General features: G+C 42.2%; 1 long non-coding RNA gene across 1 annotated transcript; it reads right to left on the bottom strand.

Annotated features, from left to right (window-relative positions):
* Positions 1-1,932: 1,932 nt before the first annotated feature.
* LOC146206704 (uncharacterized) lies at positions 1,933-2,815 on the bottom strand. The gene is made up of 3 exons (XR_014703276.1): positions 2,628-2,815; positions 2,481-2,560; positions 1,933-2,051 (listed from the first exon to the last, which is right to left on the bottom strand). It is a non-coding gene; the product is annotated as an uncharacterized LOC146206704 (long non-coding RNA).
* Positions 2,816-3,491: the final 676 nt, after the last annotated feature.

The raw sequence follows: 3,491 nt of genomic DNA, 5'->3' as shown, positions 1-3,491 counted from the left end.
TCACGTATAGCTGCGCTCTTCACGAATTTTGTGACGGAGTGAGACACTCCTGTACAAGCTGAGGAAACAATATTTTGTTAGACGACGTCTCTCGCTTCGAGCACGCTGAGCGTTGGTGAAATCAGCGGCTACCAGTGACAAAAGACTCTCAAGTTTTTCGAGAACCCTGGCTTTAGCGCACAGTGGCAGAAACAAGTTGTTCAAGTTTAGGTACTCAGGTCGAGGAATTGCCGACAGAGCAGAGTAAGGATAATCCCGCCATAGACACCAGTCACACCACCACCACCACTGCTCTCCCAAAAAGCTGCACAGAGCACGAGAGCATTATTTCTTGTTTCTTTTACATAGTTGTCAAACAGATGCAGGTACGATTGCTTGAGTTCCATTGTTCAAGTTTAATTTAACTGCTCCAACTGCAAGGTAAGCATGTACATTTAATTCAGTATTCCTCTATGACATTACGCCTGTTCCGCTGAAACAAAGTATGTCGTTTGTTTAAAATAAAGCAGCACTTTTCACGACTCCCACTCTTAAAAAAAAGGTGATAACACTTACTAAATAAAAGCTAGTGACTGCTCGTCACACCATTCTCTAGGTTCTGGGTAACTGTAGGCAGTAAAAGTGTTGTTAGTAACTGTTACTAATTCAGGAAGCTAGTACCCTGAACTGGATCAGGGATTCCTCTAGTTGTCAGTACTAGCCTTTAACTACAAACAGATACTAACCACCCCCGAAAAGAAACCTAGTTGCAAGAACAACCATAAGCTAGCAACTTTTGCTAACTGTTTTATTACTTTTTACCTGGGCATTTCATCAAATGATACTGTTTTAGCTCTATAGAATATACCGCGAGTATTAAATGCTCCTGGGAGAAACTAATAAGCCTTGCTTGCTACGTTGCTCTGTAGGGCATGCACCGCTTCACAAAGCGTGGACAGACAGACAGTGGCACTGAGAAATCACTTTTCAGAAATTATTCCACTGAAATGACTCGCTTATTCAATGTCTTCGTATGGCTTCTCGATAGCTGAAATGGCGCGAATAACCAGCGGGGAGGGGGCTGCACTCTTCAGTCCACAAAATTGTTCAAGAAGGGAGAACGTGTTTTTGTTTTTGGGCGAGTACTTGACGTTCACAATCCAGTAATCTCAGTCACCTTCAGGTCTTCAAAGACGGCAGAGATATATTCCCATCTTCGAAGACAAGAGCAGGGTAGACATCCTGAGAGGCAGAATTCATGAAAATAGAGTACCTTGAGCCCAACACAGGACAATAAAAACGCCAAACAAGTTCTTACCGGCCCCTTCAGAAACACAGGCTGCTCTTTAACCAGGGTTGGTAATATCTGAAATATGTCGATAGCAAAGGTATCTGTTCACGCACAGAGCATAATAAGCACAGCAATTCACATGGCTATAAAGACTAATTAACAAGCCGACAAATACCAGAGACGAGCCCGCGAGTACATACATATTTTTTGCATCTCCTTCCACTTCTGTGAGGACCTCTTCCAGCTATCGTAGTATGAATTTGGCAGAGCGTTGAAGCTTAGCAAGGTGGAGGCATCTCTCCCCATGTATATTCATTATTTCGAGCAGCTTTGCTTCTAAATGAACGCCTGTTATTGCAGCGAACTTCTGGTGGAGCTGAAAACAGGTGATAATATATGTGACTTTATAGTGCAAACACACTCGACTCTCGCTATTGAGAAATCAAACAACAAAAATTCAAAGCAATATTTTTTTTACAGAAGCCCCGCAAGTTGGACATCCAGACATCATTGTTGGTAACGGGCAGCACACTACGACGCATTTCACACTCACTATTTTCAGCTACTGTCCGTACTGGGCACCTTTCAAGAACCTCGGCTGCAGACGGATTTGTGGTGGTGATCCACACTCTTTGGGAAAGGTGAGTCTTGTTCATCGAGTCGTTCAGCTTTTATAAGTCAGGCGAGCGTCTTTTCAATTCCCTTCTCATGAAATCGAGATGAGCAGCAATAATATGGTTTGATTTTCAACATCTTCGGTGCTGAGCGGTGCACTCGCAGTCTATAAAATACAAAACGGATGACTTAGTGACTTCGTAAGAAGTGATATTTATTAGATTAAGTATAGTTTTTATTCACCAAAGGCATTCTCGTTTCACAGGTATATTATCCTGAATGTTCCTTTTTCTGCCAAACTTCCTATTTGCTTTCAGTACAGCAGGAATGGTGGCAAATGCCTTCCTCATGTTTTCCATCTTATATTAGAAGCAGACCTTCCACGAGTCCTGAGGAAAAATTCAGCTTCCCAGAGTAAAACTTAAAAACCTGCAGCGTAGATCGTCTTCAGTTTTCACTGCATTAATCTTAAGACTCAGACGCTTTGTTCATACACATGAGAACAAACAAAAGGAAACCGTTTACGTCTGAAAAAATGCATCGACTGGATTCGTCAGATTGTTCAGTAGAAAGCAAGAAATGGGACTGTACTCACATAGCCCGTGCCAATGGTGTCTCTGAGGGCCGGGTACTCAAGAACCAGTGCTTTAGCTGCTGACTAAGTTTTCCGGGTACCTATGAGTACAGTAAGAAAAATTTTTTTTTAGGTGGAGCGTTCACAGCAGAGAAAAAGAATACTTACAAGTCAATTGTGCGTAAGTGCGTCGTTATCCATGAAACAATTCTGGTTTTCAAAGACTGGGCACCTCTCCTGATTTAAGATTGACGATATCCACTTGTAGGTCAAATGGGACTGGAGGCAGCCAATATTCTCTTCCACAACTACCATGTTTATTGTCAAGTTAACTCGATCCTGGTGTCATGGTTAGAGATACTTCATTCCTGCAGTGAACAGAAAAAAATAACGAATAATAAGAAAGAAGGAGGGAGCACTGCAAAACCGCCTGATATATATTACGAAAAAAAAATAATGTATTAAGAAATAACCATGTTTTTCTTTTAAATAGAAACTTGAGCAAGAAATGGCGCTTAGGTGGTAGCCAAACTAATATCCAAGCTAACATACTGATCTGCCGGGTGGCGTTGCATGAGTGATCCTGCAACCACTAAAGCTTGAGATTGTACCACTTGCCTGGTTTCCGCAGGGAAGTTTCACTCTTCAGTAGCGTGTGGAATGTCATCAGTTACCAGTTTAATTTTATCGCCGTCCAAAAACCTGAAGTTTTCCAGCACATCCACGTATGTTTCAAAGCGGGCGTTGAAAACCTAAAGGAAAGTGAGCGCCACTGTAGAATAAGTTCATGTCGCAACATCACAGTCAGTTTTCAGTACAATTCCTAGTTATTTGTCAACCCGTCGGAGATGAAGGGCAACTAACGAATACAGATCGACAGCCTTCCTAATTTATATGCAAGCATAGTCTGCACTTTGCAGTGAGAAAGATAACATGCGTTTCTAGCTCTCTTGTTGTATTCTGATAACTGCTGCCTACAGACCCTGGGAAGTGCACGCGGAACCAGCCTCGCTTTCCAAAGTTATGAATGAT

Source organism: Amblyomma maculatum, chromosome 1, assembly GCF_055883805.1.
Source record: "Amblyomma maculatum isolate TAMU_Amacu chromosome 1, ASM5588380v1, whole genome shotgun sequence".
NCBI classification, from domain to species: domain Eukaryota; kingdom Metazoa; phylum Arthropoda; class Arachnida; order Ixodida; family Ixodidae; genus Amblyomma; species Amblyomma maculatum.
This window is presented reverse-complemented; position numbering and strand designations above follow the sequence as displayed.